This window comes from Atta cephalotes (genome assembly GCF_000143395.1).
Source record: "Atta cephalotes unplaced genomic scaffold scaffold00016, whole genome shotgun sequence".
NCBI classification, from domain to species: Eukaryota; Metazoa; Arthropoda; class Insecta; order Hymenoptera; family Formicidae; genus Atta; species Atta cephalotes.
In genome coordinates, this window is record NW_012130080.1 from 2,773,384 (window position 1) to 2,791,069 (window position 17,686).

A 17,686-nucleotide genomic window follows, 5' to 3' on the forward strand; every position below is an offset into this window, starting at 1 on the left:
AGAGAGAGAGAGAGAGCCAGCCACTGTCACTGCCACGGCTATGGTGAGGTAATATCAGATTCCATGCCGCGAAACGCGCCAGCGCCATTTTGTAGTGCGTTTTTCATTCTCCGAAGAATTTTTCTATTAACATCAGCCCACTTTTCACGGAGCGAGCCGTCTCTTTTTATTAGTCGTCATGTCATGACAAGAAACGTCACTCAAAGAACACAAAAATCAACAAAAAAATAAAAATTACTTTATTTTAATTTTAATGTCAATAAACAATTAAATTTGGTAATAAAAAAAATCATCATTTTGACTTTCATAACGTCAAAATAAAGTCATTTTGACTTTCTCTTGACTTAATGTGTTTTTTGAATAGTTTTTTGCGATAGATAGAATTTTTTGTCGTACAGTGTGTTTATTCACAGACAATTTGATCAATAAAAAAGAGACAAGAACAAGAACAACAAAAAGATTGATAAAAATGCAGTTTATGACTAAGTGTAATATCACGTAAAGTGATACGCATGTGAATTCATGCACAATTAATCAAATTTAAAATAACGCCAGCGCGAGATTACATTTGCGTTGTAAATGAATGCAAGATGCAATTATATAGAAAAATGCATCATTATAGAAACATCATTTTTTATTTTTAGACACGTGTAGATGTCAAACTATAATGTCATTGAAGATAAATATAAGATTCATACGCATCGATCGATATCGATGATGAAAATAATCATAGCTTGACGTAAGAACCTATGATGCAACGAGATTATATGCATTCAATACTTCAATCTTTAAAAAAGTAGCTCAATTTTCAATTTTTAAGCACGATATTTCGCTCTTTATATTTAGTAACAATTCATTCTAAAAGTTTTATTTTCTCGGTTTTATTTTATGATTTTAACTGCGCGAAAAAATTAATATTATCTTAAAAATTTAAAAATTTAACCTAATAGAATTTTTTTGCGGCAAATTCAAATCCCAAAATATATTTAAAAAATGATTTTCTTTTTTGTAAAAAATTATTTAAAATTTATTTTAATATTTAAACTAGTTTAATCAAAGTATTGGATGTACGCTTAGCAGTGTAACATTATAAAAATACGTTTATATCAAAATCAATATACTCAAACATCATTAATTAGTAAAAGTGTAGAAATGTAAAAACTATTTATGCCATATGTGCATAAAAATCGCTGAATACTTTAAAAGCTAACATTACACACTCCATTCGATATACAGATTATAGATACCATTGAATGAGTCGTAGATTTCTTTCGTAAGAATCTAAACGTCAAAAGAGATTAAAACCAAATCTCTCTCTCTCTCCCTCTCTCTCTTTCTCTCCCGGATAGAAAGTTCTAGAGCGATAATACTAATAACAGCGAAAAGAGTATGAAGTGTAGCTGTAAAAGGTATAGGAGGGACATCTCATTTATCTTTGGAATTCATGGTCCCGAATTAGATCCGAGGAAAAACGTTATGGTCGCTGTTTATCTACGCGAGGGCGATGACACTTGGCCGAAATGAGGTTCCACGTCAGTCGGTAGCGCACTTGTTCGCTTCGACGAGCTTCGTAGCCTTCGCTAGCGTGGTTGGCATTCGTCGTCCCCGTGGTAAACGAGGATAAAGACGAGTCCGCGAGAGAAAAAGAGTGAAGAGGAAAAAGAGGGGTCCCGCAGGGAAAGAGAGAGGAGAGGTGAGAAGAAGTGACTATGTAGAAGGAGACGAGAGGGGGGACACAAGTCTTGCAGGACATTCACCTCTCTCGTGGGGCCCCGGCTCGGGCCGCCATTACACAATCGCCGAGGCTGCGACTCGTCCGTTCCTCGGCCACGGCCGCCATCTTGGTACCGGTCTGTCTCGGTGCGCCGGCTATGGTTCAAGATCTTCACGGTGAAGGTCTCAAGCGTTCTATGCACGCTCGTATTCGCTGAGAAATCCGTGCGATATCTCTTTCGTTGATAGATTAGTATAAAGCGAAGTAGCAAGATCTTGACTGCCAGTGACCTTGCGAATTTAATTTTGATGTGGCCCGACGAGCTCACGAAATTTTTAGGAAGATAATTATACTCTATTATTGAATATAGCTTTAATGCAATTTTTCTGCTGATTCAATTTATGAAAAATAACGCGTTTTTAATCATGTTTCTTATAAGAATAATAATGCGCAGAACTAAGCACACGTACATATTGCCAGTTTATTAATACTACGAGATAATAATTTAATAGGATGTATATATCTTTCTCTTATTTCACTGTTGGAGTAAGCAGTATGATATATGATGTGATAATTGAAACATATCACCACATAAGATTAATAATAAGATATTTATTGCGTTAATCGGATTTCTGTGTTGGACAAATCTTTTTGTACTTTCGATGCACGTAATATCGTGGAGAAGTGAAGATTACGAGATACATTCGATTATGCTATATATAGAGAAATCGAAGGCGTAATAGGAGATTCGAATGCATGGGTAGACAAGAAAAGCCAGGAGTATATAAGGCGTTTAGTCAGCCCACGTATATGCGCGCAAGCGGCCCAATATCACGAACCATGCAGTGAAATCACGTGACGATGTTACGAAACGAAAACCTGCTGTTGGACACCAAAATTCAATGTCGAAGTCGACGAACTTTCATCCGAAATAGGAGCGAGGTCGCGGCAGAGAATATACTATTGTATGAAAGGCAGGACGATCAAAAGGGGTTAATCGGGACAAATCTGTGTGAAGATTGAAGAAACCTGAGAGTTTCTTGAATTTCAAGAGAAAAAATATCTTTCAACTTCCAAAAGCCATTATGCAGAATGTCTCTTTGAAAGATATTTTTTATTTTAGTCTAAGAACTTCAAGTCTCTTTAAATTCGAGAAACTCTCAAGTTTCTTTAATCTTGTTAGGGTATTTGAGATCGCGAATTTTAGGACATCCTGTATGTAAAGTAAAGAGACGTCTCCTTCAATGTTGCTTAATATTATTAATTAAATTACTAATTGAAAATTCATCTATTTAGACTCGCCACATTAATATCGGAATATTAAATAGATGACAAATATGTCAAATATGTCAAAACGATTCTCGTATCTATTATATCTGTGGAATATCCGATAATAAAAAAGTTGCGCGCAGCGCAATAAGAAAAGGTATACCATAAATTTATCTAAGAATACCTTGTAAGTAACAATTTTGCGAAGTATTTACGACTAATGTGCGATAAAAGAATCGGGAGATCCAACAGACACGACGCCCGCAGAAATGTCGGCCACGTTATAAAGTATCGAAGGGAAACGATGATTGTCCCTTTTTGCTTCTAGATGTAGCTTCGCGACAAGCTAAAATTGGTTTTCAATGATCTAACGAGCGTCGTAACTTCGATCTTGTTAGCCGTTACATTGCCGGTTCAGCAAATTGCGAAATTCCTTCGCGTACCTGTCGGCCAGTCTAGATGTTCGCTGGACGAATCCTGAAGTAGCGATTCGCGTCGAGTGACTAAACACATTTTTTAAATAATTTACAACACGATTTAGATCGAAAAAGTCGATCTAATTGATCTGCTTTTTCCTCTGTTTATTTCACATATTTCTTTTTTATTGATATTAAATATTAATCAACTTAGCTTTATCGAATTATTATTAAATCGAACAAAATTTTCATAATATCACATAATAATCCTATTTCTTGATAAATAACTGATATTTTTAAATATATTTTTTTAAATTGAAGTTTATATTGAAGTGAATAATTATAAATAATGTATTACTTACTATTAATAGTAATAACAAATATTTCTGTTTCCATTTAATTATATTGGTATAAACATTGCACAAAAAGAGATAAATATTAAAATTTATTTAATATTTCTTATACATTTTCATTAATTGATGATAAGAGCGGCGAGACAGACATCGCGAATAGTCTGTACTGAAGTTATTCAGAATTTCGATTATAAATCTTCGGAATTACCTACGTATCACTCATGCACATCTTGGATCTTAAGGCGAGTCTTGGGACGGACTCGGCCAATGTACGTGAACGTCCGTGCGTAAGTAGGCCGGTTGGTTCCTTATCCCGTTACCACGGACGAGACACGTGTAATAACAAGCATCACGCATCTCGATGTATGTGAGTTTTCAGCCTTTTTCACTCGAAATCAGGATTAATATGTAATATTATTTAAAATTCAGAAGACCAATAATAAGTTTAAATCTGATTCAGTCGCCGTAAAAAGAAATTATTTTCTTACGAAGTCCGCGTTGGAGAGTTTGATAAGTGGTTATAGTGTAAGCGTTTGCAATAACAATATTATTTCTCTCGCTGCCGCGCATTAATAATTAATTGGATCGCGCGCGCGCGCGCGCGTGTGTGTGTGTGTGTGTGAGATTTAATATTAAACCGAGTTCGCAATAAGTAGCGGAATACGAAATGCTGAGAAACAACTGCGCATGATAATTACTAACTTGTTTTGTAATTCGCGGAAAGGAAAAGCCGGTTCGATTGAACATTTTTAATACCGTAGTTGTATATACTACATATATAAAATGAGATTGGTTTTGAATACCGATAAAAATTAACTCGCTGTATCTCTCTTTATATAGCGTAATTGATAGGAAATAAGATCGATATTCATAGTCGATTTTTATATTCAAGACTGTCTCAGGTACAGTCTTAAGATGTCACGAACAAATCAAAAGACATTATAATTAACATCTAGTTTTGTATTAACATCTTAAGATCTTGAAATCAGAACGAACTATGAATACCGATCTAAGTGCTAAAATAAAATCAGGATAAAGTACTATAATTGATTAATAAGAACTGACATGTATACACTCTTAAATTCATAATGTCAAATTTTACTTAATTTTACTATTTTTAATAATTTCTAAAAATCGCTACTGTTCCTACTCAATATATATTAATTAAAACAATGGAGTTAAATAATATAATTCAAGAAAATGTATTGAAATGTAGTTTATTATATTTACTAAGTGCTTATATTAATATGGACGTTGTTCAATTTGAATTGAAACTGAATCACAAAAATAGATTTACATTTTGATATACATAAAAGTTAAAAATAATGAAATGTTATTTAATTCAAGGGATTGTGAGTTATCACTGTTCTTTCGATATCTAACAGTGTACAAAGACACGTGAGAAGTTTTCTAAAAATCGATCCACAGCTTTAAAAAGATATTCGAGAGTGAAAACTACTCTTCCATGAGTTTCTTTTTCTTGAGAGGGACGATTCTTTGACGACCGCATTAATTTCTCACTTCCGCGGATGGACGACGGTTCGAAAAGAGAAAGAGCTCACCGGCGTGTTACAGTGTTCAGGTAATAGTCGGTTGAGTAAGAAGAAAGCGGCCTTGCGCTACTTTCCATCGTTAGATAATATCGGTAATACAATTTTCACCGAGACTCACAGCTTCATAGCGAGTCTCTCGTCACGACGTGGAAAAGTAAACAAAGTTAATCGAATAATAAATCATAATGTCACACATACATCTACGAACATACATAAATATATGTAATAAAATTAAATAAAAGGAAAAAAAAGGAAACAATATATATTTTATAAGAAATTTCTAATAAAAATCACATTTTTTTCCTTCGAATAAATCGATGTCCAGCTTCGAAATTCATCGATTGTCGATTTTAAAAATTCAATTCAAAATGGTCGGAGCAATTATTTTGCGATCCAAATTTCGTCTCGTGAAAGAAAAAGATTCATGAGATCAGGGATCGTGATAATCGGGGTTCAGTGGGTCAAGGCTGGAGTGAGAGTTTGAGAGTAATTCGTCTTTTTCCATCTCGCTCTTCGGTCTCTCGAACGACGACAGAGAGACAGCGATGCGATGGAGAAAGACTGAAAAAGGAATCACGACGGAGGAGGAGCAGTGGAATGAGAAGAAGAGACGAGGAGACGAGAGGCATTTATTCTACTGCTGTAACACTTTTATGTATTATGTTGCCGCGTTGCGCAATCGTAATTGCGCAATAGGGGGTTAGCTAATAGCCGAATGTTCCAACCTGGGCACCGTTAGACGTTCACGGATGCGACAGCATGTTAGATGATCTGTATATGTACGCGTGTGTGTAGTAGTGCATGAGTCGAGTATTTGTACGACAAACCGACGGTCGTTCACTTAGAAGAAATCCCTGCGATCCTTTCATGCTGAAAAGCATCACACCTACTTGGGCGAGGCAGCCCCTTTCCGTAAGAAAGATCGCTGATCTCCGACTTCTTTGTTCACTTCCCGACAGGTAATCGATTCTTGAAAAAGACGTTTTTCATTGTAATCATAAAATGCGAAAGAATTACATTGACAAAAGTAGCTTACAGAAAAAGAAGGTATTTTAGAATATCTATTTGATAATCGATAGATAATAGAAAATTCACGGATATTTAAATGCGTACGCATTTACATTTAATTTAACTGTGTTTGTTTTTTTTTTGTATTGTAATCAACTTGAGAATGACACCCATAAAATTTCAATATATTAAGACTTACGAATACATCACATTTAAAGCACGAAAGTAAGTTAACTAGATTAGAATGGGACGCAACCTATAGAAAATATCTCTCTATTTGCATTACTACAAAATTGAAAATTTTTGAGTCTTCATATTTAAAAAAAAATATAGGAAGTTTCTTACATGGCTTTGTAATGTGCTTTGTCTTTTAAAAATAGATTTTTAAAAGACGAACAAACAAAAAAATTATGAAAAAATTACAAAATTTCTATATGTATTTGAAAATAATAAAACAAAAAGTTTGGTTGCGATTTAGAATTTGAATACAAAATTATTTCAATAAGAAACAGACATGTGTTTTTAAAGAATAATAAAATAAAATGAAAAAATTTTATTTCAACTTATATGTATTGTTATATTGACCTATTGAATTGTTTTGTATATATATGACATTCATTTTTATAAAAATGTAACAAAAAATATAATTTCCAATTACTTTTTGCAAAGACTGTACATTCTTAAAAGTGTTTAAAAAGCGATTAGGAATAAGCCTATTCCTTTGTCTTCTTCAGTTATACTTTAAATGAATATATTTCGTATTAACTAAATACTCTCTCTCTCTCTCTCTCTCTCTCTCTCTCTCTATCTCTCTCTCTCTCTGTTTTCTTTCTTTCTCTTATTCTCTGAGTCTTAACGTCTTAATGCATTCGAGACTCATCTCGAGTCTGTTGCACTTGCTCGTCCAGCACCAGCAAATCGAGTCAGTAGGCTCGTTCTAACGGAACGTATCGTGTCGCACGGCGTGTTACGCATACTGTAAGGTAATCCCCCGGATCACCAGATGCGTTTCAACCTTCCCAAGGACATGATGAGCGAAAGTGTCCACCGTTTAGTGACCTCGGTTGTGGCCCCTGAAGAAGCCTTCGCGGGAAACAAATTACTTATAGTATAATATAAAAGAGAAGAATGAGCATGATCTTGATGCTTTCAATATGTTATATACTATCTTGTTGATGAATAACCTGAAAATCTAATTGTTATTCCATTTAATCATTTTTTTTTAATAATAAACTGCTTTAAGTATTGCACGTACTATAATGAACTACACATCAATTACTGCAATGGTTCTCCTTTAAATTTTTATCATCTTTTAATTGATTTATATATAATCTTCGACCTTTAATTTATTCAATTTTATATTCTTTGCTTGTCATGTCGGCGGGGCACGTAACTTGTCGAATGCAGCTGTCTGATTAACATATCGTGTTAACGTAAATCAATGAGACATTAATCAATGAGAAAGTATCGCCGATCATCACGTCACTCGACGCAGCAATTCGTTCGCCGATAAGACACGTCCTGAAGGAGGAGTCAACGTGCACATCCAAGTACTTACACGCGGCACGCATAAGTGCGCGAACATAACTGTTTTATTAAACCGTAAGCCGCGTCTTCGCGTTCAGCGGCTACTTATGTAATCGAAAACACGGAGAGTGAAAATCGAGCGCGATCCTACTTTCGTCGACGCGAGAAGATGCGCCTCCCGGCGCTTTTGCCGAGCTTGTGTATCACCCGGCTAACGGGCAACCTTCCACCGACTATACCTCTTATGAGATCGTCAAGCCGCGTATTTGGATCTATTGTAACAAGCGACCGTGACGAATTGTAGCCTGATACTCGTGAACTGCCAAGCGAGAAATCGATGTCGATTTTTCATGGAAATGTACCGAAATGACGGAACAATTGAAACTTGTATGTTAATACCAGGTTGAAATAAATACTTCATAAACACTTTGGCTATTTATATATATCACTGTAATGCTTCCTGTTAATCACTTTCTTTTACTGGAAAAAGTCTGATTGTATTAATTGGAATCCTGGTTGTAAATGAACAAATTAGAATGTTCTGAATCAATTAAACTTTAGTTAAAAGAATCAGAATTCTAATTGATCAAAATCTATGATCAAAATCTTCTGGTTCATTCATTTTCAATCAGAAATTTTTCTTAACGTTAGGACAAAACATCACTGTTTTTTTCTGTATCATCTTGTCATTATTCAGTAGAAACGTCTTTCATAAAAATCTGTAACATACTGTATATGAGACTCATTTAATTTCAAATGTTGATTAAAAGATACTAATTAATCTTAGAAGAAATCAAAATAACATAATCCATATAAAAAAATATGTGATTATTAAATTTATTTTACTCAAACTTATAAGTTTAATATAAAGAATATAATTGAGTAAAGATCTCAGATTCATCATCAGCTCCTCTTAGAATTGAAGTTTTATTTTCATTTGTATTTGCTTCGAAAGAACATTGGCGTTTTTTGATCAAATTTTGCCTATAAATTGTGCTGTGAAAACCAACTATAGCCAAAGGCGAGGTAAGGCGTTTTTTGATCAAATTTTGCGATGTAAGAATTGACACTTTTAAAAATAAATGGAGAGAATACGAGAATAATTTCTTATCGCCGCGCTTGCGAAAGTTTTCTTCAAATCGATGGAGGCATTCAAGGGAATTTAAAATGACCTGAATTCTGAATTAGAAAACATTTCGCATCATAGATGAGTGCGTGAAGGGTCAAGGTAACAACAAGTTCGTCTTATTTCGCGATGTATCTATTCGAATGCGATCAAAACTCTGCTCGAGCAGTTACCATTTGCTATTTGCGCACGTGTCAAGGGCGTGGCGCACATTTGAATTGGATCGTTATATCGGTATTGCGATCTCTAGTGTCGTTGTTGTCCCCGTTAGCTGTTTCTTTAACAAGGTCACATCGCAAGGTTCAACGCACGAACGAGTCACAGCGGAGATTATTCCGCATGCGTTTCTGCGATCGTTATCTGTTCATTCGCTAATGTATCCATTAGCGTAAGGTCTTTTCGTTATATTTCTTGTATGATAATTTGTCATCATTATGGACGTATGCCTGTAAAATTATATGCATAAGTTCATAAAGAGATAATCCTGGATTTAACTTGACGAAAGGTACAAAAGTCTTCAGTGAATTATGTGCATAAGCTTTCAGTGAATTAAATTAAATTACTATACGTTGAATAAAGTCAGTGAAACAATTAACCTTTTCAAATATTTTCTATAATTTTAACATATATCTAAAAAATGCAAATCATTTTCCTTACAATCTAATACTGATCCATTAATATTGAAAGATAATTAATTATTTATTGTAAGTATTAAAAACACTGTTGTGTTCAATACTTTTAGTACGCCAAAGAACTAATTATATGAATTACTTTCAATAGTAAATTAAGATAATTAATTATTTTCAATGATTAATATCAATAATTAATTGCTTTTGATAATAAATTGAAAATAATTAAATCGACCAGTATTATTCCTGTAAAGATTCCTTTTTTGTATTACACGATCGTGCGTGCGTTTATATGTTTATATATGGAATTACGAGATATTTAGTCGAATGACGCATTTAGGACATCTCTGAACATGATTATTTTCGTATATGTGTAACTTGGCCGCATTCACCCATCCAGGTATTCACTTTCTTACTTTCGATCATCATGACGAAGTTGGAGATACGATATTAAAACGGCGCGGATAACGTTAGCGCGAACGGTACACCCGTGAACTGTTATCCTTGCGGAGAAGCAGACGAGGGGACCCACTGGCCCAGCGATCAAGTCGGCACTCAGTTCGTTTAACAATGTCGTTTCGTCGACAGTCTCGAAATGAACATTCGATCAATAACTGCACGTTATGTTGCATTTCTGGTGAAATTACGTTCGTCACAGTTGGTGCAATCATATTTATCTCTTATCCTCAGATACTCACAAAAGTGTTGTTCGAGCTAGGATATCGAAAAAGAAATTTCGAAAGTTAGTATATAAGACAATTATAATAATTACGTTAAAATAATAATAATGTTCAATAATTTAATGTTCAATCATTGTGAATATTGAAACTGACGAAAATAATTTTAATTATATTCAATTGCTGATTTTGTTAATTAATTTATTAAAAATTGAGAAATAAATTTGGCAGAGGAATATATTAATATCAAATATTTTTTTAATTTTAAAGATTGTTTAAATTTTAATAAATTATGCAATCACAGTACTGTGAATGAAATTATTGTTCTGTACCATCTATTATTGTGCTCGAAAAAATTGATTTCATTTATGATTTATAAATTAGTATTTCATTCTTAATTCTCATATCTTCCTAAAACTACAATTTTGTGATCTGTATTAAAAGTTATAAATAATAAATGCTCGTCAACAATCTTTTCTTTCTATAGACATTCATTATGTTAACGATAAAAAGCTTATTTAATCTCAGCGATTTATGTACAATATAATTCGAATTATTTTTCCTTTAGAAATCTGGAGTTTCCACAACTGCACAAAACAGTATATTTTACCAGAATTCATAAAATCCTTTTTCACATGATTTCATATAAACAATTATTTTGTAAATAGTATAACAATTAATTATTCGTGAAAGATTAATTTTTTTATACATTTATATAATATATACAATATATATATATATACAGTATTCAGTTTTTATACATTTTATATATCTTTCCTGTATAATTATATAAAAATAAGAGGCTAATTAGTGTACAAAAATATATCGAAAAATGCTAATTATCAAAATATTTTTTACATCTACTGCAGAGTATTATTAATGTCAATATAAATCTCTCAGATTTACACATAGTCATTTAAAAAAAGGACGATTGTTCAAGAACAAACATATCAAGTCAGGAGAAAATCTAAATGCTGAATTTTGTGTTACAAAATTTGAAGTTATTGACAAGTTATTGAAAAGTCAAAATAAAATCATTCTGATTTTTGTGTCAATGCTCTTTGAATCCATGATGTAAGAATACCAGGTGTAACATTGCAATAATTTCTGATTAGTAGAATAGATTAATTTTTAATAGCAGCTGTATATTTTATAAAATTTGAGACCAAAATTTCTTGATTTGTTACAAATACCATCACTTTGAATTATGCGCATTGAAATTGGTTCATCAGATCTTTTTACATCACGCTTGAATTGATCTGAATCAATGGAAGGCAGTCTAAACGGAGTCTAAACATCTTCTTCAGAGGAGTGAAATTTCCCAGATAAAATCGAGCATTGAATACGGTGAATAGTTCGGATTCAAGTACGCAAAACGCGAATTCCTCGCGATGCGCCTTTTTGCAATACGTTTCTTCGTCGGCGCGGCAAAGGAAGGCTCAAGACAGAGACCGGCCCACCGCCATATTGGTTAACCGGGCAGCGCGGAAGGGTCGTCCGGCACGGGGAAGTCCATGGTAGAATGAACGCGGGAACGCGGGCGAGAGGTTGACCGAGAGGTATAGAAGGAAGAGAGAAAGAGAGAATAGACAGAGAAAGGGAGAGCACGTTGTGTAAAGAGAAGAGATATACGGTGGTGGAGAGGAAGGAGGAGAAACGGTGAAGAGGAGTGAGGACGAGGAATAGTAACGCGCAGTGTGCCCGGACAACGCTCCCGCCGGGGCCAACTAACGGTCCAAACCACCACCATCACCACCACCATCGTTCGCCACCGTCACCACCGGCTCGCGAACCTCACTTCGATAGTTATCGTCATCTTTCTCCTTCCTTTTGCATTTCTTCGTGCTTCTCCTTGCTTTTTCCTTCTCTTCCTCTCTTCTGTCTTCATCGTCGTTGTGGTCGTCGTCGCTATGTCGCCGTGTTCGCTCGACCGCGCGTGTGCGCAGATCCTTTTAAACTACAAATTCTTCGCGATCGGTCGTTTACATTTCCTTTTACATTTCCTCACGACGAATTCCATGAACGTAGACGAGGCGATAGCGCGACGAAGGGACAACTCAAGCGTGAAGATCGCGAAGAAGTGGTAACCTTCCTTCTCTCGTGAGGAAACGGGAGAGGAGGGAGGGGGGGGGGGGAGAGGAGCTCTTTTGTGAGCATTTGTTGTCTAAGATTATGGCGATGGTATCTCTTATCGTATCCGGTACTTCCTACTTGTTCCTTATCACGCGCGGAGAATAGAATAAGCCGCATTTAGCGTGAATACGAAAATGGAGTCTATTGCGCATTGTCTTCATTGAAGACAATGCGCAACTTGGAAAGGACAAACTTGCACACTTACACTTATTGCTTGAAATCTAACGCATATCTTTGCGATTATTAGTATCTACTAACATAGGAAGCGAACATACCCAACTATCTTAAATGTTAAAGGCTATATGTAAGAAGTATTTTAATTTTTTTTATAATATATTGATCTTCAATATATTATACTCCAACAGCACAGAACTTGTAGCAATATTGTAACAATGTTGCTGCAAGTTTTATGCTCTGTTAGAGTATATTATAAATTTTCCAATAATACTGTCTACATTTTATGACAATTTGAATGAGAAGTGATCAACATCTTGTACTACCCTTTAATGATTAAACATATTTTTGTTTTAATTGTAATTACTTTTGCAATGATATTGTACATTTTATAATAATTTATATACGAGAGATAATCAACATTTCGTGTCAATTTAATGATTAAATATATTTTTGTTTCAATTGTACAGCGAGATATAATTTGTAAGAACATTTTATCGTAAGATATTTTGACGATGATGATCTGTTCTACAACGAAACTTTCTCTCATGTTCTTCATCCATTTTGTTACAAGATTACCTTCCCTTTTCAAGTTTCTTTGTCCGTACCTACATACCTCGGTGACACTCGCATTGCATATCATAAGTGCGGAGCGAAGTAATCGGTCGATCCTACTTGGTCATTTATTACGTCTATTTTTAGACATCAAGGTACTGTCCTCGAAACTTGGCGAGGTCATAAAACTAGAGGTACTCCAATATGATCACCGCACCGGTTCGTTAAAAGAGCAGAGAAGAATGAGGAAACTTCATATTGCGCACGGTCATGCGATCCAAAGGATCCACAAGTAAAAAGAAAACTCCCCCGCCCTACGATCAAAGGTCCGATAAATTCTCGAGTTACAGGATCTTTCACGTTAGAACTACCGTCTATTCTGTTCGTTCTAATTTTTCATGCCGTTCTTACGGCGATTCGATGAGCTTCCTCACATTTTATGCGAATCCGTTCTTCACCGCGTTTACCGCAATTGCAACCGGAAGCAAGGGCCACGAAATGAAAGGCTAAAAAGAACCTTTCGGCATTAGCTACGGTCCAATTTTTTCCGAGTTTCCGAAGAAAGAGTAAATAAAACTAAAAAGTTCTGTATCTGTAAAAGATTTGTGTGACATAAACTAAAAATTTTACCCTATACTATATATAGATCTATAACAGAAAGAAATTTTAAAAATTTTAAATTTACGAGGGATGCGTGCAAAAAAAAGATGTTTTGTAAGAACAGTTACGAAAGGAAAAGTCATTGAAAAGACTTTTCTCTTCTATTCTTATTATCTTCCGACAAGGTTCCTAATGTCGATGTATATAAGCGGTTAATAAGAAAAGCAGAACAGTAAATCATAAAACTCCACCTCCAGCAATTTTAGCGACGTCTTATGCAAAATTGTCAAGGATTTTCTATCAAATGCTGAAAGGTAAGTGTAGGATAAATGCTTTTCGCATCGGCAAACACCGAGAATAATTTGATTTTTTCAGTTTCATTGCCATTACATGAATCAGAGTTAAAGTCAAAGACAAGGCAAAAATTTATCTTCACGCGAAACTTATTAAAATATTTATATTAAAGCCTGCCTTCGAGGATCTTCAATGAATTTTCTTACAAATAACGCGTGAAGCGAATTGAGAAATGAGTGTTGTAACTTCTCATTGTAAAAATAATTCATATAATTTGTTTCTCCTTGTCAAAAATTTAGGAGGAGTTGCATCCCTGACCCTTCTTGCATACCCGGCCATATAAGAATAGATATATAATTAGACTGCCTAAAAATCGCTATAGATAAAAGATGGACAGTGAAACGCATATCGAATAACCACGTGGCAGCTGATGCGTCTTCATTGCATATTCTAAACCAGGATTAAGAATTTCAGGGAAAAGCAGCTATTGTGAAAAAAAGGAAGGAGGATGTGGAACAAGATGGGAACCAGAACACGCGGGAGCGCTCTGAGATACGTCACGAATAATAAAAACTATACACGCGCGGTCGCGAATAATAAGCCGTGCATCGGGATGCACGCCGATCATATTGCATTACGTATTCTCTCGACGTTTCTTCCGGAAAAAAAAGATGGATAAAAAACTTAGCCGTCGGTTCTCGGTCAGTCGATCCTGCTGACCTATTTGTGGACTTATAAAAAGCTTTGTATTTTTAAGAACGTGAAGTAGACAGAAAGATGAATCTAATGATCAGCATACGTTGTTATTATGGATACTTTGTATCAGCTAAAAGTATTGGCTAAGAAGTAAATATCAATCAAAAATGTTCTCGTGAATATACCTTAAACCAAATATAAAATATAAAATTAATTATATTTAGCTTTTAGTAGCTTTAAGAAGAGAAATGATGTTTTGTTACAGTTTTAGATAAATAACTTTTAAATGAGTAAGTTGATGAAAATAAATTTTTACGAATATTTAGTAGAGTACGTTTTATTAGTACATATAAAAATTTTATTTTATTTTATATAATACTACTTCCTCAAATACTACTTCATCAAATTGGCAAATAAGTACTAAAACATGATCTTACAGATATATTTTTAAAAATAAGGCAAACAAAAAAATTAAATAACTTTTAAATGATAATAAGAGAATTTTGTGTTCAATTTTTATACAAACAAAATTTTTACTCAGACGAAATAATGGAACAACTTATGAAATTTGATTATTTTGATAATGCTTTGAATTGTGACATATCCTTCTTTGTTTCCACGATATTAAAACTCTGTTTTTTAAAAATCTTTGTTTCCACGATGTTAAAACTCTGACATTTTGAATAAACGAAGCATTCGAATCACATTATAATCATAAATCACCATCTCGTGCTTCATTTAAATGTATGAAATGGAATGCACTCTAAGAAGCACTCAGGTGATAATCTAGGGTCGATCGATTATGTATCTCAAAACTTATTGTTAGTGTAAATGATAAAAGTGAGCTCTCACTTGATTGGATAGTTTTCATCATTCATAGGAAATGCGACATTTCTCATGTAACATTGCTCGATAAAAAATTCTATGTCGAATGATGTTAAAGCGGTCAAAATTGAAATTTGTCAAAATCCGTCAAAATTTACTTAAAGACATAGATTATTGGTTTCCAATAATAGACATTATTTATGCTTTGTATGGAGGAAATGACAATGAAAATAATAAAATTCGCAAGACATTTGAATTTAATAAGAAGACGATTACGGGATCACTCAAGATCCATTTTCCCAGACAATACATTTAGAAAATTATATATATATAGATTAGAATAAATATATTAAGTATATAAATATATAAATTATTTAAATAACTAAGATGATGAAAAAAGTGGCATACATGGTCGAAGCAAATCTTCATGTCTTATAATATTTTTTGTGTAAATTTTAAAATTTCCAGTTCAAACAAAAATTATGAAATTGTAAGATTATAAAATTCACTTGAAAATTTTATTGGACACTAAGATCCGTTTAACCGTATAGGTAATTTTATTATGTTAGTATTTTATGTTATTTGAATAATACCCCAGCAAACGAGGATTGAAATGAATTGAAATGGATTCAGATTTTCAGAAATATTGATTCACGAATGTTAAAATGAATGCTTTTCAATCCTGAATGCATTTTTATTCATTTAGGAATTGCATTGGAGCATATCTCTATACCTTTTAATCTAAAAATAATATTAGCTTTTCTGTGCACAACACCTACTTGTGAATACTGTTCAATTCAAAATTTTGAATAGGAAATGCAGTTTTTCAATCCAATTGAATCTAATCGAATCCAATTGAATCCAAAAAAAAGTATTCGCTATTTAAAACGCATTCGGATAGAAAAAATTTCAATCCATTTTAATCCATTCTCATTTGCTAGGACAGTTCATATAAATAATCCTAATGTTGAAATAAATTATATTCTGTTATAAATTATAATTATATACACGTGTGTGTGCTTACGTGTCACAACAAAAGTTATGTATCACTTGCATTTCGCATTCATATCTGTGATTTTTACTCTCAGCATAGGGATATCGTATTTTCACTTATAACCAATCGCATATTTTTTCACGTGAGATGAAAGTGCGAGAAGTGAGAATATTCAACGATACACAAGCGATCCCCTGGAGGTTTACTAGAATACTAATAATTTCATTGATCAAATCTAGTAAATTTGTTCACTTTTGTAATTTTCATCTTGTTTGAAGATACAGAATCGACTTTCAATCTGAGTAATAGCTTAAATGTCGAATATGTCGATTATTGATGTATAAGTAAGTTAACGCATGTCCGGACGTGTTTTGTTTTTTGTTCATTCTTGTCGGCGTCTCTGAACTCGCGACAGTCATGACGTCTTAGCGTACAGTGTCGCCGATCAAAATATATTCTGTATATATTTCCGATTTCGACAGCGACGAGGACAATTACCCGTATTACGACAGCGTTGGCTTCAGCTACGATAACAACAATAGTAAGAGCAATAGTACGCAAAATTCACAGTCGCCTCGTGTATACAAATTCGGCAAGTTCGAAGAAAACTATGACTGGATTCAATGCCAATCTAAAAGCTATTCCAATCACGTGTACTACCACAACACGCGGACTGGCTGCAATACATGGTACAGATTTGTTTCGCATTTTATGGACATCTCATTCGCCTCTGTTAGAAGAGTAAGTTGATTCGAATTTGAGAAGGGGAATATAAAGTTGCGTTCTTATCCTTTTTACAATTTCTTACATTTCTCGTGGTTTTGAGGACAATAATAATAGTCTATAACCCTATATATATATTTTTTTATCTTAGCTCCTCCCTCTATATCTGATGTGTACTTAGAAAAACAAATCATATCGATAGCTTTCTTCGACTAGATATTTTAGAGAGAGAGAGAGAGAGAGAGAGAGAGAGAGAGAGAGAGAGAGAGAGAGAGAGAGAGAGTAGTAGTAGTAGTAAGTAAAGTAAAAGTAAAAGTAAAACGTAAACGTAAACGTAAACGTAAACGAAACGAAAACGTAAAAGTAAAGTAAAATTAAAAATTAAAAAAATTAAAAAATTAAAAATTAAAATTAAAATTT

At 33.8% G+C, this 17,686-nt stretch overlaps 1 pseudogene; it reads left to right on the forward strand.

The window, feature by feature from the left end:
* The window catches only part of LOC105618414, a 32,747-nt pseudogene that overhangs the window by 12,987 nt on the left and 2,074 nt on the right, over positions 1-17,686 (forward strand).